This window comes from Mus pahari, chromosome 2 (genome assembly GCF_900095145.1).
Source record: "Mus pahari chromosome 2, PAHARI_EIJ_v1.1, whole genome shotgun sequence".
Classification (NCBI taxonomy): domain Eukaryota; kingdom Metazoa; phylum Chordata; class Mammalia; order Rodentia; family Muridae; genus Mus; species Mus pahari.
In genome coordinates this window covers 159,137,169-159,161,628 of record NC_034591.1, presented here as the reverse complement: position 1 = coordinate 159,161,628, position 24,460 = coordinate 159,137,169, and the positions used below count along the sequence as shown (strand labels likewise).

At 44.2% G+C, this 24,460-nt stretch overlaps 1 protein-coding gene across 5 annotated transcripts in view; it reads left to right on the top strand.

The window, feature by feature from the left end:
- The window catches only part of Sox5 (SRY-box transcription factor 5), a 943,592-nt gene that overhangs the window by 177,709 nt on the left and 741,423 nt on the right, over positions 1-24,460 (top strand). For 3 of the 5 annotated variants that reach the window (XM_029534569.1, XM_029534566.1, XM_029534571.1), the window contains exon 3: positions 11,801-11,878. The gene's annotated coding sequence lies outside the window, so the exon portion shown is untranslated. The remainder of the gene's footprint in view (positions 1-11,800; positions 11,879-24,460) is intronic. The other 2 variants (XM_029534576.1, XM_029534568.1) reach the window with 1 other exon arrangement.

The window sequence follows — 24,460 nt, the reverse complement described above, 5'->3', positions numbered from 1 at the left end:
CACATACACACTCACACTCCATCAGAGACATTCACACATTCACACACACCATATATATACTCACACACAGTCTGATACATTCACACACACACACACACACACACACACATACACACATGCGCACTTTTCTAACATGATCCCTCTAGTGAAGCATATGGGCTAATTTTTAATCTGCGTCTAGCTTCTCTGTAGGTGTTTTTCTTGAAGTTTTATGTGTTCCACATTTCTGTGGAGATTGCAGGGATTTGCTTTCTGATTAGTTGCCACTTATCACCAAACAAACTTACCAAATATGAAGTGCTAAAGCAGGGTCCATGTAAGTCAGTCTGCAATCAGCTTGCTAGCATTTGTGTCTTGAGCCTAGGTGTCCAACACTGTCCCCAGTCCATGGCTCCTGTCTTTCTCTCAAAACTGTGTTAGGAGAACTGGGTCAATTAAAAATACTTGCCCTTGAAAAAGCAAGCGACCTGAATCCTGATCTGGGGTGACATTTATCTTGGGGTTCTGTGCACACTGATGTCTAGATGTACCCTGATTTACTAGGACTGGGATCAACTGGGGCTGATGATCCATGTTTCCTACCAGATGGGTTATTGTAAAATATCACACAACTTCTGAGGTTATTTACATTACAAATGTGCTTTTTCACACACACCAAAAATGGAGTACCATGTTTTGACAGCAACCCTTTTATGGAATTATATGTTGTTCAAGTAGAGTAAAATTCCAGTCGTTCTCCCGGGAGCAAGCCAGATGAGGCCACACCTCTCTAAAGATGCAGTTGGATAATCTACCATCAAAACAAAGGAATCCTGCTAATCCCCTCACAGAAGTGAGAGTTGCTGGTTAGACCTCTGGACTGGACTGGGCAGCTTGGGAACACTGCGGACTAGCAACCTTGAGGGGGAGATGGCTGAGAAGGGTGGGGTGCCAGCAAGGAGGAACCAGCACAGGGTACCAGCACAGGGTACCAGCAGCATAGGATACTACCCCTAGCCCTGCAGAGCATGTTGTTTGGACACAACTGAGCTAGTCAGTGGTGGTTGTCCTGGCACCCTGCTCTGGTGCTTTGTGCCTCTCATGCTAATGACAGAACAGATCCAGGCCCAGCCTCCCTCCCGCTTGCTTCCAGAGTGCACAGGGTACCACGCTCCCCACACCCTCTCACTTGAATGCACCTGTCCTTTGAATTTTCATCACTTCTCTACAAACCCAGAGGGCTTTCCTTCCTTCCTTCCCTTAGATAGCGTGCTGGCATTTTGCTAAAGGAAGAATAAATGCCAACTGAATGGAGAAACAGAATCCTCTGGAAAATGTAATAATAATGACTCTGAAAATATATCAGGGCTGAGGTGATGGCTTTGCCAGTAAAGTGCTTGCTGCGCCTGAGTTCAGATCCCCCGCAGTCATGTAAAAACCTGGGCACAGTGGCATGCATGTGCCCGTGACCAAAGCACCGAGGGGCTGAGACAGGCAGGTCCCTAGAGCTTCCTAGCCAGGTAGCCCAGATTCAGTAAGGGATCCTGTCTCAAAAGTGAGTTAATTAAATAAACAGATGAATATTAATGAGTTAATTTTAATAAGATGGAGAAAGCATGGAAGGCCACTGGCTGTTGCCCTGTGGCTTCCACACACACCTCACTGGCTAGCTAATCTGCACACGCAGGTGCACACAACACATTCATGCACACGTGGTATCTGCACACACACAAACAAAGACAAATACTAATAGAGAAAATGAAGGAGGGTCGTGGGGGGACCTGAGTGTTGATGGGCCTCAGGAAGGAGCAGCTGCAACTAAGAGTAAGGCTTGGTAGGGTTGTCCCCTCTGGTCTCATCTCCAGCACACTTGGCTTTACTCTTTGTCACCATCATTGTGACCTCCAGGAGGGAGGACCTGATCCATGGCTGACAGCGCTGGGTCCTGGGTCCCAGCCACACTCCTTTCTCTCTTTGTCCCAAATGAAATGTCTTGGGGAAGGTCCAGATAGGCTCAGCTTAGATCAGGTGATAGCCTGGACTCGTTAACCATGTGACCTCCGCCCCCTTTCGTCAGAGTATAGATGGGGTTTGTTTTTGTTCCTCAATACATGAACAGTTCTAAAGCCAGCCATGGTGTACGCAGGCAGGCAGAACTGTTCTGTGTACCTCAGCGTCGTGCTCTCCTGGTCTGTCCAACGTTCACCGGAGAGTTCATTTAAAAGCTCAACATCTGTAGTTTTGAAGGGGTTCCTTCTTGAGAGGGTGCACCTTAGTGAAGACTCCCAGGTCGTTTTCCCATCTCCTTGATTCCCCAAGGAGCAGTTGCGGAGTCTGTGGGTATGCGTATGCAGGTTGGTTTAGATAGCAGAGTCATCCCGCAGCAGGTGACAGCAAGGGGCTTTGGCTTGGGTGCAGCCTGGGCTGCAGCAGCAGGCTTGCTGATCTTCAGTCAGATGAGGATGCCACAGGAGTGGATGCGGCACCAGGAAAGCTTTGAGGTGAAGGGTGGCCTGATGGGTCCTGCTCTTCAGGGTAGTCTGAATAAGAGTGCTGTCTTTTTAAAACCAGTAGGGGGTGAAGACGAGGGAACGCTCTCAGCAGTAAGTATAACACAGCTGTGCTCTGTTTATGCTTCAGCTACAATAAAAAAGCTATAAAATGTGGGATGTCATAGCTCCACTTCGCTTTATTTATACGATTTCCTCTGAGCTCTGTCACAGTGCACATTCATCTGGTAAGTTGCAGCAAGAATGGAGATTAAAATATCACAGCTCAAAATAGGAGTCAAGCGGAAGGAGATTCATCATAGCCCTATTAAAAATATGTAAATATGGGAGTGAAGTCATTTTAAAGCTGTACGAGGCTGGCTCCTCCTTGATGAGTCCTGATCTCTTGAGTGAGTGGTGGGCTGTGCCAAGGATGGGGTGAAGGGACATGCCCTCTGTGTCTCCCACCCATGGGAACACTTTTAAGATTAAAGACTGATTGAATCACAAAGCACATATGTTTTTACTATCATTCCACCCAAATTAGTGATGGCAGGGACTCTGAAGCAAATCAGAAAAAGGAGAGGATTTTGGAATTAATTTACTTGGTAAGGGTTTTGAGAATTAATATAGAAAGTCTGCATGCTAAAGAGACTTTAAGGAAACTCCAGAGGGATGACTTGATGGCAAAGGTTGAAAAGGGAAACTGAGTCTCGGGACATGATCTGGTTTGCAGGGTCCAAGCACCATGATGAAGCTGGAGGCGGAAGCCATGTCCTCGCCTTCCAACTTTTCTAGTAAAATGACTTTGAGCACTTCCTGTCCTCCCCTGCTGACCGAGATTAGTTCTGTGTCTAGAGGGGGTGCTTAGGAATGTAAGCAGCAGAGCTTTCAGACTATGAGGCTGGCATATTGCAGATGCTGGAAACTGGCCGTAGGAGTTCCTCTTTGCAGCAGAGTGGCTGTCCATCGCCTGAACATCTCATTTCCAAATGTGAAGTCACTATTGTCTTAATAGCAAGTGTCCAGCGGGCACCGGGAAGGGTCTGTGTATCCATGTGTGGCAATCACTCTTCTCCCAGGCAGCTGGATGGAGTCGGTGTAATTAAGTCTCACATTTCACAGATGAAGACTCTGCATGAGACAGAGGATCACACTTCAGTGGGAGCAGAATCCGAAGACTACTTCTTTCTAAGGGTATTCCAGAAAGAGCAGAAGGAATGCCAACTCAAAGACAGGGCATGGAGATGGGGGGTGGGAGGGGGAGACTTTCGACTGCAGCCCAGGCCCATGCTGCCTCAGTGGACTTGTCTGAAATAAAATGGGCCCAAGAGATGGCTCAGCCAGCAACGTGCTTGTTGTACAAGGGGCCTGAATTAGATCCTCCTAACAACCCCCCCCCCCAAACAACAACAGTTGTGGTGAAACAAATCTGCATTTGTCCAGGGCTGTGTGCAGCGATGAGGATCTCTGGAGTTTGCTGGCCAATTGCACAGATCCAGGTTTGGAGAAGAGACTGTCAGATCTCAAACATGAGGTAGACACTGGTTAGAAAAGGTGCTGGAAGTCAGTCAGTCTCTAGTGGCTATACACACTCACACTCACATTGCACACACAGAGGAAAAAGAACTATTCCCTTCATGGCCCCCTTGGCTGACATTCAAGTCCCATGACCTCAGAAATTTAAGTCAGTGTGCTTTTTCTATATTTTGAGTTTTGCTTCAGATATGACCGTGTAAACCTCGAATCCATGGTAGTTGTATACGTTCTTGTGCTGCAAGTTCTTTCACATGGTGTTTTATTTGAATCCCTGGGTATAGTTGCTGGGGGTGCGTAGGAGAGCTTGAGCTGTGTGACCTTGCACATTTTTCTTAATCCAGTGTGCCCTGTATCTGGTCTATAAGATGGGTCAAATAAAAGGGCTCCTGTCATAAGGTGGCTGTGAGCACAAAATCAGATGCTGTGTGTAGAGCTCACAGCTCAGCATCTAACCGGGGAACCTGCGATGAAACATGGAAGCCGTTTGTCTTTGTTGTGAGAGTCTCTACTCATCTCTGCCTCATGCAGGGCATCCATCCCTTGCCGCCACTGTTCCTGATTCTCCTTTCTATAACGGGGAACTGTTGAAGTCTTGGTCTGTGACTCTAAGGAAGGTCAGTGACTTCTTGTCAGCTGGTAGAGCAGCCACACAAATTCCACACATGTCAGCCACTTTCCGAGATAGCATAGGTAACATGGCTTCCTCCCTGTGTGCCTCCCTCTGTGTGTGTGTGTGTGTGTGTGTGTGTGTGTGTGTGTGTTGCTCCGTACTAGACAGAAAATGGGAAAGTTCTTAGAGTTCACGAAAGGAAGTCCATGACTTTAGGGCTTAACTTAGACACGTTACCATAGTGCCTCAGATTTCTGCCCTTTAAGATTTTAGGTCAGTATCCTTTCAGGAGAGTTCACAGGGAGACACTAGGACATGTGCTGTAGGCTGGCAGAAACCATCAGGGGCCACCTTTCTTGTTGATTCTAAGGGGACTGATGTTCTTGGCTCATCTTGAGTAATGAATGGAGTCACGCGTCACTGTCAACAGCACAGGAGTCACAGGAACCCAGTATGAATAGAGAGTGTAGGGAGAGAAATATTATTGAACATCAAGTTGAATTATTTAAGCAGAAATATTTTTGGTAGAATATTATAACTTTGAGACATATTTAAAGGATTAAACTTCACCTGTTTTTACTCTAAAATGCAAAGAAGGATGGACCTGTGCTTATGGTCTCTTGCCATTCCAGTATACCACCTTTCTGGTCAGGTGACTCCAGGCACACTGACTGCTGGGATGGTTGTGTCTCAGCTGTCGATTGCTTGTCTGGCTTGTGTGATACTCTGGGTTCCATCCCTAGCAACACATAAAACTGGTTTGTTCCAATAATCCTCGTACTCTGGAGGTAGAGGAAGGAGAATCGGGAGTTCAAGGTCATCTTTGGCTACATAATGAGTTCAGAGCCATCCTGTGCCAAGAGACCCCATTTCAAAAGTCATAATAGTAAAAAAAAAATCGAACCCACTCCATGTCACATCCTCCATCTCTATTTGTTAGTTTCTCTGTCCCCCTGTCTGCCCTGAGCTCAGATGGGAAGGGTAGAGTACTCATATTAGTTTTTAGGAGAGGCCAGCCTTACCCACCAGTCCCATGCCTGTAAGACTCCAAGAAAGGCCATTGATTAGGTCATGGCCTTGTATTTTAATCCCATCCTGCATCTGCCACTACTTGAAACGTCACTATTCAGTTTTAGTGTCTCTCTACCTCTCAATCATTAAATATACTTAATATTACACAAAGCTGCATATGAAAATTTGTACAAAATATCAAGAAGAAAGCTGTCTATAACATCCATGTCTTTAGAAAACTCAGAATTTCCTCAAGATGTGTTCAGGGAGAAGAACAGTTATCTTTACTCTGGACCTCAAGTGTATCTGGCATTGGAAGTCACTTCATAGGCTTTTTTTTTTTTTGTCTGTATATTATTCTTAAATTTTTTTTTACACTCCAGATTTTATTTCCTCCCCCAACCCACCCTCCAACAGTTCCATGTCCCACTGACCTCCTGTCTCCATGAGGATGTCCCCACCTCCTACCCACCAGATTGCTAAACTCCCTGGGGCCTCCAGTCTCTTGAGGGTTAGGTGCATCATCTCTGAATGAACACAGACCCTGCAATCCTCTGCTATATACGTGTTGGGGGCCTTATATCAGCTGGTGTATGCTGCCTGTTTGGTGGTCCAGTGGTTCAGATATCTCAGGGATCCAGAGTAATTGAGACAGCTGGTCCTCCTGCAAGATCGCCCTTCTCCTCAGCTTCTTTCAGCCTTCCCTAATTCAAAAACAGGGGTCAGCTGCTTCTTCTGTTCATTGGTTGGGTGCAAATATCTGCATCGAACTCTTTCAGCTGCTTGTTGGGTTTTTCTGAATGCAGTCATGTTAGGTCCCTTTTTGTGAGCACTCCATAGCCTCAGTAATAGTATCAGGTCTTGGGGCCTCCCCTTGAGCTGGATCCCACTTTGTGCCTGTCACTAGACCTTCTTTTCCTCAGCCTCTTCTCCATTTCCATCCCCGTAGTTCTTTCAGACAGGAACAAGTATGGGTCAGAGTTTTGACTGTGGAATGACCTCATTGGATGCCCTGTCTTCCTGCTGGAGGTGGGCTCTATAAGTTCCCTCCCCCTACTGTGGAACATTTCATCTAAGATCCCTCCCTTTGGGTCCTGAGGGTCTCTCACCTCCCAGGTCTCTGGTGTATTCTGGAGGGTCCCCCCAGCCTCTTACCTCCTGAGGTTGCCTGTTTCAATTCTTCCTCCTGGCCCTCAAGGCTTCAGTCCATTTCCCTCACCCAATAACAAATCAAGTTTCCTGTTCCCTCCCCACCCCTACCCACTTTCCCTCCCAGGTCCATGCCTCCCACCCCAGTTGTGATTAATCCTTACTTCCACCTCAGTTCTTGCTCCCCTCCTTCAGGATGTATATGTTGTTCATAGATGCTTCTTGACCTCCAAGCCTCTTAATCCAGAACCACTCATCAAGAGTTGATGGCATCAGATATAAGCGATGCCCTTTACTAAGCCAATATTGGAACAGAGCCCAATCCTGCTTAATCAGAAACTTATGTTAGGTTGCGATTGGGCAAACGTCTAACGTAAAGCCTAATTTATATTAGTGTGGGACATTCTGCGTGATTTATTGGATACTGCACTCAAAGTCAGAAGCAGAATAGTTGTAAGAGTATAATCCTGTGCCACCATAAAGTCAAAACATCATAAGTCACATGCCATTGAGCTGGGGACAGTCGGTACTTTAACTTTCAGGAGGAATCCTGGGCAGCACTGCTTGTCACGAGGAGATGAGGAGATGTGATTAGCCTAAGCCTCCCCACATAACTCGTGTGAGAGGGAGTCGGCTAATCAATAAGCCACTCAGGGGCGCAAACCCTGCACTGCCTTGAACTCATGATGTGGTCGAAGATGGCCTGAACTCTGATCTTCCTGCCTCCATTGCCAGAGCACTGGGCTAAGGTGTCTGCACCAGCCCTAGCAAGCTGGGGTGCACTGTTGTCCTGTACTTTGTTTAGGGAAAGTGTCGACCCCAGTCTGGTACAGTTTAAATGCAACTTGATAAATTCTGTATCTTTAAGGTACAGTATTTAATGAGAGTCAGGGAGGGGGCATCTATTTATGCCCAAGGTTTTCCAAGTAAGAGTTTGATTGTGATATTGCAGTTGAATGCATATTGTTATATATATATATATATATATATATATATATATATATATATATGTAGTCTTATTTATTTGTTTGTTTATGGTTCTTGAGATGGGGTTCTCTGTGCAGCCCTGGCTGCTCTGGAACTCATTTTGTAGATCAGGTTGACCTCAGACTCAGAGATCTGCCTGCCTCTGCTTCTCTGAGGGACCAGGGCTTAAAAGGTATGTACCACCACACCCACCTGGTATAACTTTTCCTCTTTTAGTTGTTGGAAAGTGAATTTTTAAAAGTACTATCCAGTAACAAATAGACCCTTGTGTATGTTCCATCTCCTTGCCACTTGGAATAGATAGAATTTTGCATGTTGTCTATGCTTCAATAGTTGGTGCCTCAGTGAGCAAATGGCTCTGAGTTGAAGCCATGTAGGTCCTGTTTGAATGGGAGTACTCTGTGTTCTGTGGAGAAGATGTGGTCCTGATGCTGAATACTAGATGAACCCCTACGGTACACATCCTGCTGAACTCACCGCAGAGCCCTCCAGAGCGATCCCAATCACCAACTACTTTAGGAACTCTGTGTTTTGTGTGAAATATTCTGTGGACATTCGCCTCAGAAGAGTTATCTGCTACCTAATTACATCCCTTTAAAAAGGGATAAGACCAGCCTGAAGTAAGTGATTACACATAGTTTCAGTACAACCTAGGAGAAGAGTTAAAGTAGGGAACTGTTTGATTGTATAAGTAGTAAGTATGGACTGGCACTTGGTTCTGTTTTTCATTCGAAGGGGATCCAAGAGTCACCAGTACTGCAAGGTGTCTACATGACTAGTTCAATATGGCCACCAGGAGCTTCTTGTTTTCTACTTGAAAAACTAAACAGAAGTCTCTTAAGATTGGCATTTTCCTATGTTCTTTTTTTCCCTGTAAAAATAATGGTCACAAGCTCAGTGGCTAAAATGATACCTAGACATTAGCTCACTGTTTTGCATCACAGGGCCCAGCTGGTTCTAGTCCTTGCTATTTGGAATATCACAAGGCTTGTACTTCAGGATGGCCAGGCTGTGCTTTTATTTGTAGATGCTCTAAATACAACATTTCTAACTCTTCTTGTTGTAAAATTTAGTTCTTTCTGGATGTAGGTCTGAGGCCCCTATTTCTTGCTAGCTCGATCATGTGTTGCCTCTAGAATCTACCTTCTATCCCCAGCATTCTGCCCTTTCCACCCTGAACACAGCAGTGTTGGAAACAATCCTTCTCACTGAACAGAACTGTCCCAGCTCTCAACCTTTTATCTCTGGGCTGATTTCAGACACTTACAAGACTTCACCATACACATGAAAGCTTCACCATACACATGAAAGGCAATTGTGTCACCCAATCAACCACTCACAGAAACAAACCCTGCTCACACACATCCTCATGTAAAACATGCACTGTATACTTACGAGGTGGGGAGATGTTGAGGGCCAACTTTTAAGTCTATCTACTAAAATGTTACTAGTAATTTAATAAGAAAAAAATCTCAGATAGATAAGTAGAAAGTTATGTGAAATAACCCAAGTTCTTAGGAAAAGCAAACAATTTCATTAATATTTTATTTAAAACCATTTGATTTTTTTTAATGAAGTCACTTTTTAATATCTGGTCTTGGTCAGTCTAACATATCTTCTGAAATATCACTAACCATTCATATTACCAAACAGGAACAAATGTGCAAACAGTTTTGTTGTTATGAATTTATTAATGGAGAATTTGGGCTGGTTGCTGTTTACATAGCACAAGATAAACAATAGCTTGTAATCTCTATGTAAACATCATCCAGGCCAAGGATTTAAACCATGAGATCTTTAAGCTTACTTGAGTAGTCAAAGCAGTTACCTTTCAGTGCTATTTTAGACCCTGTGTATCTACAACAGGGGCATGGGCTGGGGGACTAGCTGCCCAGGTAGTCACTGTTAAAGCAAGGTTAAAGAAAGAGGGGGCCAGATGAATCTTACTTCTAACACCAGTTATGAGTGGGGGTTCCTACAACCATTCTCTGATTTCACAAATTGCTCAGATTTTCAGGACAAACCTTATAGACTCACAGCTGACTACAGAGAAAGGATGCAGAATAGAAGCAACCAAGAGAAGATATGGGCAGAGTATGGAGAAGCAGTAATCATAGGACTTTCTTTACAGATGTGCTACTGACAGCAACATGGGATATTCTGCACTGGGCATTATCAACAAAGAGAAGTTCACACCAATCTTTTGTTCCCCGAGTTTGAAGACTTGATTGCATACTGTCCACAGGGTTGCCCTTTAGTCTCCGGTTCTTCCTGGATGTTGGGTTGAGCCAATGGCTTTAGTTTTTAGCCTTTAATGGTTGCAGAACTTACATGGTCCAAAGTCCCCATCACAAATCGCACTGGAAGATTATAGGCAGGACAAGGCCTGTAACCAAATATACACCTATAATGTTCTGGGTTGCAGGATATCACCTTCTGATACTGAGGGAGAAAGCCATTTGTTTGAGGGAGAATCCTCAAGTAACAAAAACCCTGCCTTAGACATTGCTGTGTATGCTAAGATCACCTCATCTTCCTTTGACAAGAGTGTTAGAAAGGCATCATATTTTGAAGATAGTTGCATTTGTCAAGACAAAGTAATTTACCTAAAATGAGCCCAACTCTAATGGGCACGATTCCAAATACTGATCTGCATTATGTCCGCAAAACAAAAAGATGATTGCCCATCTGGGCCATGGGTCAGATTAGACCAGTTCCTAGCACACATTGAGAACGTTCTTTTGCAGTGGTTGATGGTTAAAGGAGAGATCTACAACTTGTCCAAGTGCAGAGAGAAAATGTCTGTGGAGGTGCTCTGATACAGTGGCTGCACTCAAGGCTCAGAGAATGCCTTTAAGGAAGATCGTGTGGTAAGACAGTGGGTGTCAGAGGTCAGGGGAGACTGCTATGAAGCAGGGTCATCTAGATACAACAGGGCTGTTGCGTCCACGAACTTGAAGAAGCTTTAGTTACCTGTACAAGATCTGCAAAAGATCCAGCTATTTAGTATTCTTCCCGGTTGAAGGAGGGGCTCATGAGGCTGCTCCTGTAACTTAGGAGTTGTTGACAGTTGATGAGCACTGAGGAAAGAAAGTCAACTTTCTTGAGGAGTATGTCTCCTGGTATGTCAACCAGTGCACTAATCGGGCCTCTCTTGATTACAGGCTGCGACCTAACGATTCCAAGGATGGTTTTCTTCTTATGGAAAGACAAACAACCCAATAGTTGTTCAGTCCATGAGGCTGACTGTCTTAGATGGTCTTCAGTATATGCCAACATCCAGAGTCAGTAAGCTCGAAAACCAGTGAGAGAGTGAACCTGCCACCAAAAGTCAGGGCAAGCAAGGAAAGAGTGAGAGCCTCCTTCTTCATGTTCGTCATGTAGCTGACCCCTTCTTCATGTTCGTCATGTAGCTGACCCCTTTCTTCTTCATGTTCTTCATGTAGCTGACCCCTGAAGGCATGGCCCAGGTTATGGGCAGGTCTTCCTACCTAGAATGATCTAGCTGTAGCATGAGTTTCCTTGCCTAAAAGGATCTAACCAAGAAAATCTCTGAGTTGTTCTCAGCAGTTTGAGTTTTAGTTAGTTCCAGATGTGATCTAGAACGGTCGTCAACATTATGGTCTAGTAGATAGCTTCACATCCATGCATATTTAGGTCATACTAAGTTTGGACTCAGTAGATAATAAAGAGGAGTTGACGTTTGGTATGGGTCACTGAGGCGATTGTGGCAGGAGTAGATGTGTGTGTGTGTTGGGGCAATATGATCCAAATACTGTATACAATTCTTAAAGAGTAAAAAAAAAGTATTAAACACAAGAGGATATCATAAAAGTAGAATGAAGATTTTTGAAAGCATTATTGTTGAGGATTAAATGTTCACAGTAAAGTTGTCACGGTGTGGTGAGGAGGTGGGCTGTCCTAATAAGGCATTTTACAGGGAAGAGTGGTTACGTCATCGATCAGCACCTTCCAGTAGAAGCCAGTCAGCACAGGGTGCATTCAAGCACATTCACGGGCTGTGTGTATGTTCTAGGTGCTGTACTGGATGCTGTTGACCCAAAGATGATGATGAGGCTGTTCCTGCCCACAAGGAGCTAGCAAGCCGGTAAGGGTACGTAGCAAGCTGCCAGTGTGACGGATGCTACCTTGGGGGGGGGGGTTAAGCAGGAAACCTCTTCTTCATGTACGAAGTGTTCTGCTTTGTCACCATTTGGAACCATGGGTTTTGGACTGATGTAGTTAATGTTGAAGAAAGACAAGTTGATGATCGATTAACATTTACATAATTTTGTTAAATGATCAAACTCAGGATCAAATTTTACTAACTTATAAAAAAAATCCCTACACACACACACACACTCATAGACACACACACAGACACACACACATACACACAGACACACTGACACACACACAGAGACACAGACACACAGACACACACATACACACACACACTCACACACACACAGACCCACACACAGACACACAGAGACACAGATACACACAGACACACAGACACACAGACACACAGACACACAGACACACACACAGACACAGAGACACAGACACAGACACACACATACACACAGACACACACAGACACATACACACGCAGACACACAGACACACAGACACACACACACAGACACACAGACACACACACAGACTCACACACAGACACAGAGACACACACACACAGACACACACACACACACACTCACACACACACTCACACATCATTTTGCTTGAAAAGTCCTTATGTTTGTAAAGGAAGGCAGGGAAGAGATGTCACCTAGCACTGCCTTTTATTCTTCATGCATTGACAATCATTCTTGTTGATTATCCCAGGAAATGTTTTCCATTTATATTTTGATATTTTTCAATGAAAGTATATGTTTACTTCGGCATGATGATAAAACTATAATAGTTTGCTGTATACAATAGGGTTAAGACCTAAACACAACGAAGCAATTGAGAAACATTCTGTTTTACTCATATAATTGAATGGCATAGCTTAAAACAGGAGCTCAGAATCAGAAGGTGAAACCAGCAATTCACATTGGGAATGTGTAGTAGTTCCTGGTACAGCTTTAACAACAGCATGCTTGGATATAGTTAATACACATTAGCACACTGTCTGGGTCAAGCCTTGTAAGCACTAAGAGCGGTCATTACTTAAATGTGTGAGAATGCAGGATGGAACACATCTTTTTCCTTGGCGTTATGATTTTAATTTTTAAAAGCATTTAATTTCACAGTCCATATCCATCATCCTTGCGTAGATAAATGTTGTGGCAATTTTTTTGAATGAAACTCTCAGTTCCCTCAAGAAATTATGGATACACTATAAATTTGCAAATGAAAGGCCATTTGTCAGTGTTATAAATATGAGTGGTTCCCGTGCTGGTGCCCACGTAAACTCGAGTGGTTTAGTGTCTGTTGACTGTTGTGAATAATTAGTACTGTGGAAGACTGGATAGCGTCATTCTCACATGGTGTCATTACGTTGCATGGTGGAGACAGCAACATGCAATATTTTTGGAATATTGTGGCATTTCTTTGAGTTACTGCTGCCATAGGAAATAAATCAGCCTTAACGATAGACATCCCAAGGATGTTTATTAATCTATTCACTTAATCTAAAATACCTCCTCTTGGCATTTATAGATCCCGTTCAAAGGAAAGGGGGCAAGTGCTTTAAACCCTGGCCGTTACTTTTCGGCATATCATAATTATGACAGCCAAGTGCGGTCAGAATTGAAATTGGAATGGATGCATATTATTCTTGCTAATCTATACTACATATATTGGTTTAGCAAAAACATATTTTTGTATGTGTCCAAGTAAATTATCAGTCAGTGTCATTCCTCATGAAACATAGGAAATGGCTTTATATTGTAATCCTTCTTTTAAGTAATGTTTTTCTCTCTACCTGACTTCTTGCCTCTCTTTTTCTGATATGTGAAAAATATTCCTACGTTGTGTATACTATGGAAGGGGGAAAGATTCAATAGTGATTTCAGAAGTAGTGTATAGTATGTGGTTTTGGCAACATGGATGGGTAAAGGATGAGCCAATAGTGAAGATAAGAAGAGATAGCCAGGCAACATTAAACAGGAGTCAGCGACACAAACATTTGGGAGGTGGTTAAAGTGTGGCCCATTCACACGCGTGCTACTTATTAATGAAAGTGAAAAGTAAAGAGCAAAGCTAAATTCTGGATTGAACTATTTATTATAACTGCATCCCATTCCTATCCATCTCTTAGCTACCTTACATAACGCATACAGACAGTTGCTGGCATCCTTTGGCAGCAAGATGGTGGCTGTAGTGTTTCTGCAACAGTATCATCCACCAAGGTATAAAAATCCTCTTTCCCAGAAGCCATGTAGACGGGCTTCTCTCTTGATGCACAGAGTAACATCAGTCTCACCTTGTCTGTAGACAAGGCATCGGGACTTCATTTCAGAGGAAGGGTTTTGGAATAAAAGGCTTCATGGATGCTGTGTGCTAAACATGAGGGTTCACTACCCGAAAAGTCACTCTGAGAGATGGGAAGATGGCTACTTTGGTAAAGTGTCTGCCAAGCAAGAACGGGATTCCCGTTCCGATTCCTGGTGACCCTGTAAAAGCTGAGTGTGGCACATAGCTATACTCTCAGCACTTGGGAGGCACAGATAGGAGAATTCCCCCGGCTCACTGCAAAGTAGTCTAGGCAAGCCTGTGACCTCTAGGTTCTGTGATGATATTTTTTTTCCCAATTATCTCTGAGTGGATTCGGAAGGACTTGGCTTGAGATTTTCTTGATTCACTGAGGAATCAACTTGATTGAAGAGGAAAGTCTCAGTGTGTCACTGTTCCATTCTCTTCCTGGTTAGAAATCCTCTGAGCTAGGCTCCCTTCCTCATGACTGGAGATCTCTAGCCAGAACCTTCCAGAATCGTCTATTTGTGACTGATCTCACTCCTTGAGGATGATAGACTTGGTTATGAAGAAAGTCCCAAATTGGTTATCAATGCTACCAACCCCCACCAATTAGGAGAGGAGACGATCTTTCAGAGCCTTCCTACAAAAATTGTGGGGTATCAGACTTTTCAGATTATTGAGCGAATTAAAAACAGAAACAACTGCCGTGAAATACCAAGTGATGCAGCAGGTTCTCGGTTCAGTCAGGAAGTCTGTGTGTCTCAGTCTCTCTTGCATAGCTTGACTCTTCACATCCTCCCCGCCTTCCTCACAGTGTGCCTCCCTGGGTCTGGAAAGCGGTGGGTCGTTCATCCATTCAGAATTGAGCACAGTTTTTTTTTTTTTTTAAATATACATTCCTTTTCGTGCTTTTCAACTTTAGTTTTAACTTTAACCAAGATAGGGAGTTGCTTTTCTCTATGGAAGTGTCAGTCATCCATCGTGTGTGGAGAAATGAGCTTTTGTTAAAGACAGAAGGTTATTCTAACCTATAAAAAAAATGTTAAAGCTTTTCATCATTTTGTCTCAAACAAGTCAAAGGATATTTGAAGGCTGTGGGTGGAGGAGGAAGAAAGCACATGCCCTTTGCCCTGTCTAAATGGAAGAGAAGCAGCGCAGACTGCTTCACGCTTTTCTAAGCGTCGCCCAGTTCAGCTGCCTGGACGGCCTCACAGCTCATCCCCTGCAAGTGATTCTAAGGAACATATAGGGAAACAGAATTATTTTTAATCCACACCTGAGAGCTTAGGTTTCAAGAGATTTGCATTCTGAGTAAGTTGTGGGCTAGAATTTCAGAGAAAATGTGTGCATGCACTAGAGTTTCACTTCAAGATATCTGCGTGCGTGCGTGCGTGTATGTGTGTGCATGTGTATGTGTGCGTGTGTGTGTGTGTGTGTGTGTATGTGTGTGTGTGCATTCGTGTGAGTGTGTACCGTTATATACATGGCATGGAGGTCAAAGGACAACATTTCATCTTATTGTGTCCTGCTGCGTATAGCAGGCTAGCTGGCCCATGAGCTGTGGTGCTTCTCCTGTCTCACCAGAGTGACTGTGCACACTACCACATGCGGCTTTAGCTGGGACCTCCAGATTGCTCAGCAAGCTCTTCTCCTAGTCCTTCATTCACAAGTCTTGATAGGTTTCAGCCACTGATTGGGCTTTGGGTTTTCATTGTGAGTCAGAGCATAGTGAAATAATTTTGTGAGAGATCAATAATGCTTCATTTCTCGGGTTTTCAAGGGCCTGTAGATCAATGTGGACTAGCAGATGCCAAAAAGAGGTTTTCCCTGTCCGCTTATTTTAGATCTGTTCTCCACTGAGGATGAAAGAATACAAGGCTAATGTTGGTGTCAGACTCAAGCTCTTGCCACATCCCCAGCTTATGCTGTGGACATTTCTCTCTTGCTGAGAAGGTTAATATTCCCCAGAGATGTTTCAAAGGTGTGTAAGTCATACAGCAGACACCTGCCCCTATATATGGGGATGCGTTCACCCAGCACGAATCTAAAATGGTTTCCTTTTTTGTCTCCCTCCCTCCCTCCCTCCCTCTCTTTCTTTCTTTTAAAACATGCTTTCGTTAAGAAGAAAACCACCATCGATCTCAGTGTGCAGAATTTAGGGGGAAACTTGTGTATTGGTAGTTGACACTGTTTAATGTAGTGATTTACAGTCGTGCCTTATGTATACACAATAGGCACTTTATAAATTGGATTGTCCTAGGAGTAACACAATACATAAACGTTATTGCTGTAAATTCTGCCCTTGGCCATATATTTTGTTCCGTGTAGCCAGTTGGCTTAGAAGTGCTGACTATTCAGCGGGTTAGAATTAACCCACTCTCTTCGACTCAATGTTGTAAATGGTCACTGAGGTAAGCCTTGGATATACACAGAGGCATTCAAACAGGGAACAGGGCTGGCCCTCTCTCTGGCACTGCTCCTGGCCAGACTCCACAGGTGGCACCAAAGGAGGAGGGAGGGGAACTGGAGGGCTATGTGCTGGAAGTTAAGCTGAACTGCTGTTGTTACTTGTGTCGGATAATGTCAACAGATGAATGAGAAAGAAAATGGGGGAGAGGGACAAAGCAAACGGAAGAAAACCTGGGGTACAATTCTCAGGGTTGCATGGCATCTTTCTCAAGGCAGGCTTTCATCCTCTCAATAACATTAAATATGAACAAAAGAAATAACAGCGTTGTAACTGTAAACAGTTTGACATCGGTCTATTCTGATATGCTTTTAGTTAGCATACAGTAGATGTCGTAATTTGATTTTTTGTGACTGACACTGAGGGGGTAAGGATTCTCAGCTTCCCTGATGCTGTGGGGGGACTCATGACATCTTCCTGCTTGGATCATGTTTGAATGCTAACACTTGCCTTTTATTCGCTGTGGTATCTCAACTGACTGTGATCGTTCTGAGCTCCTAGAGAATTTGAGAGAAGTACCACCATTCTAGAGTTGGCTGTTTTATTTCCTCTCAATCCCAGTACTGAGATTGAAATCAGAAGGTCGGTCACTCAATCTAGGCAAGTCCTCTACCACTGAGCTCTCTCCCCGCCCCCCATCCCTTTCTGGTTGGTCATTTATGATCCTTGTGGTTGATCAGCATGGCTTTTCCTTTAAGATGCTGAATTAGAGGGCACACGCTAGCCTTGCTCTTTGCTGCTTCTTGCTCACCTGGTGCTGGGTCTCCATCAGAGCTGATCTGAATCACCCTCTGCTTCAATCTGTGCAAAAAGCAGCGGGCTGTGAAGGGACCGGTTATGTTCACTGTCTGTGGTTCTCCTAGTGATTTTTCTAGTCTACTTTACAGGCCAACTGTTCTAGTCGCTTTCCTTCCCCCATGACCCCTTAAGAATTAATGTCTACACTATTGATCTGGTTACCCACAAAGTGTGTCCAAATTGGTTGTTGTAGTGGCCAGAAATACAAAATCAGTAATTCAAAAACCTAGAGGTATCCTAGCTAAAATCTCAGCAGGACATCCCTGAATGGAAAGATGATGAGGCTGAATCCGTGGTGTGTGTGACCTGTAATCACAGGCATCATTTATTTGGCTGTTCCCTTGAAGGCACTGTAGGGAAAAGCTTCTTTATCAGTTCTACAGCGGCCTTCTGGAACATCCGTGGCAGAAGGTATGCACATGCATGCAACCCCGTATTTGCAGGCACTGTAGTCAAAACAACTGATTTGCCTACTGACTTCGTTGATTTAACCACCCACTACCAAACTCTCTGGAGGAAATGGGGCTGAAAGGTTGAACAGAAGCTGTCCAGCTGCTGCTCTGTGGGCAAAAACTTATCTGTGAAGTCCCCGTGGCTTCACTCAGCTTCCGGAAGGGGGCTCTCCATTTGCTGTCCATCTGTTGGTCTTCAGGATTGACTCTGTGCACCCGGAGTAGAACAGAGTCCACCCAAGACTCGCTCAGCTGTTCCACACTCAGGTAGGCATGGGTTAACATCCCCTAGGGGATCTTATGTCAGTCAAACTGTGGGAAGACTCTAGGCTATAAACAGTTTCAGGTTTCACTTTTTCTGTAGAATTTTAACTACCACTTAAACGTATTATTTGATGATCATAACTTATCACTTATTAGAAAAAAAGTTCTGTTTTCTAATAAAGAAAAACAACACAACTTAAATGTGTGCATACATGCACACGCCTGTGTGTGCACACACATGTCGATCGTCATTCTTCACAGCAGGACATTTGGGGCAGCTGTCCTTGACGTTTCCCCAGTGCATAACCTCAGTGGCAGTTTTTGTATGTAATTCAGTTTTCAACTTCCTAAACACTTCGCGAAGCAGGTAGCATCAGTATGTCTGTTTTATTTTCAACAGAAAGAACAGAAGCAGAGGAAAAGTGTGTACATAATTTGTCACAGCTTAACTGCTATGAAAAGACAGAGTTGAATTCAAGTCCAGGCAGAGCAGCTTGAAGACTGATTCACTCATGGGCTGATTTGTGAGCTGAGTATTTCACACCGAAAGGAAGGCAGTGAGCCACAGAATTTGCACGACATACTCAGGCTACATTGGACAAATGGCTATGTTTCTTGAGATGTCCAGTTAACACCAATAGACCGAACTATGACCGAAAAGGAGAAAGCCATGTGTTCATGAATCTGAGGATATTACCTCAGACCTCGCTTTCACTGTGACCATAGGGATACCACTCAGTTCCCGAACCACACATGTCTAGTGTCATGTGCTCTTTCTGTTCCCGTCATCCTCATGGCCACCATCAGGAAGGATGACATGGCTTCTGTGAATAGGCATTGGATATCTGACTCATCATTCTGTTCTCTTGAAGAGGCATATATCACTTTGGTTTGAGACGCAAACAAGCAATAATTAGTGTTCAGGGATCTTGTGCTAATTTGGAAGGCACTGTTGTGCTGCATTTAACACCAAGATTGGACCCCTCTGCCTAGAGCTCCCTATATCCTGATTTTTTTTTTTTAAAAAGTCATTCTAACAACCTCTTAGTGCTGTTAAGTACTTGGTCAGAACTATAGCAGCCACTCACTTCCAAAATGAGTATGTAAAACAGCACAGAGGAAACACCCAGGAGGCTGTGGGATGAGAGCATTTGTGTAAACTAATAATAGAGTTCGCCTCTTCAGTTCTAGCTGTCTGTTTGCCTTGTTAATAAGATGGTACTTACTCTACTTGCTTCTGCTCGGCTACTCGGTCCCAGGATTTCTCTTGCTTTGTGAGTTGTGGTAATTTAAGCACACCCCCTTCTTGTTCACAAAGAGGACATCTATGCAAACAAAACATAGAAGTGGTGCTCAGTCAGCAAGCAGGATTGGCAGCAGAGAAACTCAACCCCACAGTTAGCCCCGCAGCACCTTAGAGGTCAGAATTCCATCGCATTCTGGAACTTGGTCTTTACAGATATTTTTCTTTGCCTGGAACATGTGTTTCTGTGCTATTTATGTTAGGGAATAGTGACATCCTGTGTGAAGCTAGCCTAATTGCCTCTGTAATTAACCTATTTGAAGAGGAAGTTACACAGCAATAAAAGATCACCGAGTACTGAAAGAGGGGATTTTGCCTTAAAGTACAACCCTAGCTCTACAAAAGGGCCTGGATAAGATGAAACTGAATTCCTGTTTATTATTATTATTATTATTATTATTATTATTATTATTACTGTTATTATTATTATACTTCCTTCCTGCTTCCCCCACTTTTTCCCCATTCCCTTCCTCTTCTCTCATGTTTTTCTCCCTCTCTTCTTGTTTCCATGTAGTTCCACTAACCTGTTCCATCTTTACCTCATCACCTTCTTTATGTTATACTATCAGTGAAAATTGTAGTTGTGAGCCTACGATGAGAAAAGATGTAAATGTCATTAAAGGAGGCGAGCATTTTTTTCTAGATGACTCTAATGTCTTCCTGCCTCTGGGCCAGGATATGCATAGTGGTATCTTGGCCTTCTGGACTGAAGACAAGAGATCTTTGCTCTTTTCCATCTCTTGATAAAATACATGTTGAACAAGTTTAGCGGGATCGAGAGCACGTGAATGTGTGAATGTCTCCTGATTCTGTAAAACCAGGAGAGCCTACTGGAACACACTGGGTTGCAATGGAGAGAGTACATGCTTAGAAATGGAGTGCCTCATACGGCACCTGCATTGCATGGCTAAGGTACGGCAGGAAGAGCTCCTCCTCTTCTGTCCCGAGTTGTGTCATGTGAGAGAACAGCCAATAAGACCAAAGCAAGGCTGATGTCAGCAAAATGGTGAAAACCCCTCTGCCGAGCTTCCCACCGCAGGAGGAGCAGATCTCGGGCCTTCCGCATCCCTGATCTCACACAGCTCTCCCATCCTGTGATCAGGGAAGGCCACACAGCCTACTCAGTAGCCCTTTCACGGGATAAAAGCGCTGTGTGATCATGAAGATCTTCGCATGTCGATATTGACCGCAGAACTTCTCACAATGGCTAAGTTATGCAACTTACCTAGGTGTCCAACTACAGAGGGATGAAGAATGAAGTCAGGTCATTTGCAACTAGATGTAATCTACTGAATCAAGATCATCTAAAAAGGCAGGATCCCATATTTATTTTCTCTCAGGTGTGGGCCCTAGAGAGTAGAGTTGCATGATAAATGTACGTACTGATGACACGGAGGGAAGAACAAAATGGTCTAACAGGGGAGGAGAGAGATGTCAGAGGGATGTAAGAGGTAATGTGCTCACAGTACATTTTATACCTTCCTGGAATGGCCTTACATGATTGTGTCTAATTAAGGCTGTATTATCACCTGTACAGTTGTAAGTCGAGTCACCAGGATTTCATGTTGCATGCTATAGTGATGTGGAAGAGCTGTGTTTAAAGTCCACTACCAAGGAGAAATCCACTGGGAAAGATGCGAGAGTTTTGACCCCAAGTAAACATCCTCTGGAGTCAGAATGGAACCGGTTTCAGGTTTTAGCCCTTAGTGAGCTTGGGTGATTCCACACCCAAGACATTACTTCTATGCTTCAGTTTCAAACTCTGTAAAAGGGAGACAAAAATTCCACCCTACCACCAAAGGTAACTGGGAAGTGTTCCTAGCATTTATTCCTGTGAATAATAACTGTAGCTAACACTTGATTAAACAAACTGCTTATGAGTTTATTGTAAAGGGATCTAAATTCCGATGTCCACACTAGCCTTCAAATGGAATTACTTAATATTTATTTGGGGAACAGTTTAGGTAAAACACAACAGCAGAGAGACCTTTTTTTTTTTTTTTCCTGTGCATTACACTTGTGATTAAACGGATCAACACCACTGTCTGTCAGTCTACAAAACAGGTCACTTGTGAATGGAAATTAACCTCAGTTCTAAGCAGTTTTGTCATTTAATTGTGGCTGTATTTTGTATCGTTGAGGTGTTCATTTTTATATGGATGTCTCATCTGTCCTGTTGATGACCTCAAGAATGTAGATGATTACACGAGTAAAGAATTTTAAAAAGCATCCTTTGGAGAGCGAGTCAGTCACTGCTTCTTATCAGAAGGTACCTCCTGCTCATCCTTCCAAGGAGGATTCACTAGGCCCCTGCTGTATGACACACATGAGGACAGTCTTGAAAGCATGCTCTTGACTGTGGTGGTTTCATATCTGTTGCTGTGATAAAATACCCTGACAGAAACATCTTCAGGATAAAAGAGGCTTATGCCAGCTTTCAATTCCAGGTTCCAGAGATCATCCTGAGAGAGCCAATATAGCAGAAACTTAAACCAGCTAGGGCATATCACATCCACAGCAGCAGGGAGAGAGCCATGTGTGTGCTCATTTGTCTGGGCTCTTTGTTTCTGCACTGTTGTTCCAGCCTACAGGATGGTGCCACACACTATGGGCTATGTCTTTCCATAACAGTTACTATCCTTAAGGCAAACCTCCCATGGACCTACCCACAGGGCAACCCAATGTAGACAGCCCCTTCTTAGAGTCTCCTCTCAGGTGACTGCACTTTGTGTCAAGTTAACTAAGTGGAGTTGTGTATTCCCAGTTGACAACTGGGTGTGCTGGAACTCTTCCTGCAGCCATTGTGTTTCATCTATTTTTAAATGCTAGTTAGTGTTGCTCTAGTCAAATTTCCTGACAGAGACAACTAGGAGAATAAAGGGTTTCCTAGGCTCACAGTTTCAGGCTACGATGGTGGGAAGGGCGACACTGGATGGTGCAATTCATGGCAGCTGGAGTATGATCATACCACAGTGGACCAGAAGAAAAGGGGAAGGGAGAGGGGGAGGGGAGAGGGGCCGTCGGGGTCCCACCCTGAGTGTCTGCATCTGCAAGCTAGGATGCCTGTCCAGTCTCCCAAAGTGCTCATGAACTGGGGAAAAAAAATAAAACTCAGAAGCTGATCGCTGGGTGGGAACATTCTAGGGTCAAACAGAAAGACCCTCCATCAGGTACAAAACTGCCACTTTGCCCTCTACATGGCTCAGGGCTGGGAAGGGTCTTCTAGACTGTGAGTTCAGGGGGAATCAGAGTGCACATGGGTTCTCTTTCACATCTTCCATAGACCAACATGTTCGTTGTTGCACGGCTGGTAGTGAGCAGTGTGTAAAAGTCATGAAGACTCACAGCCGGGGCGAGCCTGCTGGGCAGCCTCCCCTGTCTGGGGTATATATACGTATGCCTTTCACCTTGAGCTTTCTCCTTCATGTTACTGGGGATAGAGAAAGGCAGAGAACTTAGGGAAGTCATCCATTGCCCTCGATCTTTGCCAGGCACCTACTCATCTCTCAAGCCGTAATCCAGAACTCTGAAACAGTAAATGATTACCTGCTACGGTCTGACCTAGAGACCCTGACAGTACTTGCTACGCATAGGCAAACGTGGAGGAAGTATCCATTCCTTATGTCCTGGCAGAGATTGCAGGGACCTGGGCTATGGGTCCTGCTACTGGTTCAGTCCAGAGAGTCACTGTTTAGATTATAGTGTGCCCCATTTTTAAGCACTACAACTGGGGCTGGAGAGTTAGTACTAGGTGAAGAGTGCTTGCTGCTCTTGCACAACACCCACGCCTGTACCCCAGAACCCATGTCGTACAGCACACAAACACCTGTAACTACTGCTTCAGGAGATGGGATGGCCTCTTCTGGCTTCCATGCGTTTCTGTATTTGTATGTGCATGGGTGTGACTATGTGCACATGTACACACATACATTTTAGAAATCTTTAAAAAATAAACAAGTCTCCATTGGCTATAGGGCATATAGTATTTAGACAGTAGCAGGTATTCGTGAGCCATGGCTCAATCATTCGAAACTTGAAAAAATAAAACTGACATCTGCTGTTAAAAACAAACAACATTGGAGCACAACCAGTTTTTTGTGCCGTAATCTAATTCACAGCTCAGGATTGTTCAACAGCAAATGATGAGGGAAGGGCTTGTGGGAACAGGAAGCCCTTACACATGCTCCTGGCAGGAACAGAGGTGCGCTGAGTTTCGGACCCGGGCCTGGGCTTCCAGCGAGCCAAGCTGACTGGAGGGTGACATATCTCCTTAATATCCGTGTTTGGCAGAAGAGATGAATGCATACATCAGGAAACAATGTTTAAGTGTTTTATTTCCTTATTTCAGCCTGTCAAACTGTCAGTGTGGTTAATGGCCACCAAGAGAGAATGAGAGCTCAGGAGGAGGAGGGGGGAGGAAGGGGAGGAGGGGGAGGAGGGGGAGGAGGGGGAGGAGGGGGAAGAATCGGAAGAAGAACAAGGGGAGAGAAAGGTGCTTTGGAATCTAGGAGAAAAGAAACAGGGACACCTTTGCAGATTCTGTGGCAGGATGGTCATCCAGATGAGAATACCTCGTGGCATCATCTCTCTGCAGTCAGACCTGTTGGCAGCCTAGCTCCCAGCACACACCCCTCCCTTGCCTTCCCTAGTGTCCTCCGCCCCTGCTTCCCTGAGCTTTGATCTTGGCTGTTTCTCTCACTAATTCTGCTGGATTATTGATGCTCAAGGGATGACGTTCTGTTAGATGAATGATTCTCTATATTTCCTGCTTTCTGAAGTTTATTATCTTGTTTATATTCTTTAGAAAATGTAATGTTAATGCTGTTTACATAAAATGCTCATGTTTGTATCTAAAATAGCCGGTTTTAATCCTTCTGAGTGTCTTAAAGTGATCAAAGAATGTGCCCAACCTGATTTGAGTCCATTACTTTCCTCTTTTGAAGTGCACATGTACACACATACATACATACACACAGAGAGAGA